We start from the raw sequence: 314 nt of genomic DNA, 5'->3' as shown, positions 1-314 counted from the left end.
GGAAAGGCTTTAACCCAGGCCCCATTGTTTGTTTACATTTGCTCCCCTCGAGTATCTGTGAATTTCCTCAAACATCGTCAAGCTGTGCAGTCTGGCAGGTTATTTTGGGCATTTCTGACAGATGTTGATATTGGAGATAATGCTTTTGACGTTTTGTTAATATATTTAAGGGTAGATCAAACTGAAAGATCTACGTCATTTGTGATAACAGTATTTTGAAGACGCGATTGTACCTTTTTTAAAAACACAAAAGTTTACCATCTATGAAAAAAAAAAAACAGTATACTGGATTCAGTCCACTGAAAGATGGCAGT

This window comes from Penaeus monodon, chromosome 31, assembly GCF_015228065.2.
Source record: "Penaeus monodon isolate SGIC_2016 chromosome 31, NSTDA_Pmon_1, whole genome shotgun sequence".
Classification (NCBI taxonomy): Eukaryota; Metazoa; Arthropoda; class Malacostraca; order Decapoda; family Penaeidae; genus Penaeus; species Penaeus monodon.
This window is presented reverse-complemented; position numbering follows the sequence as displayed.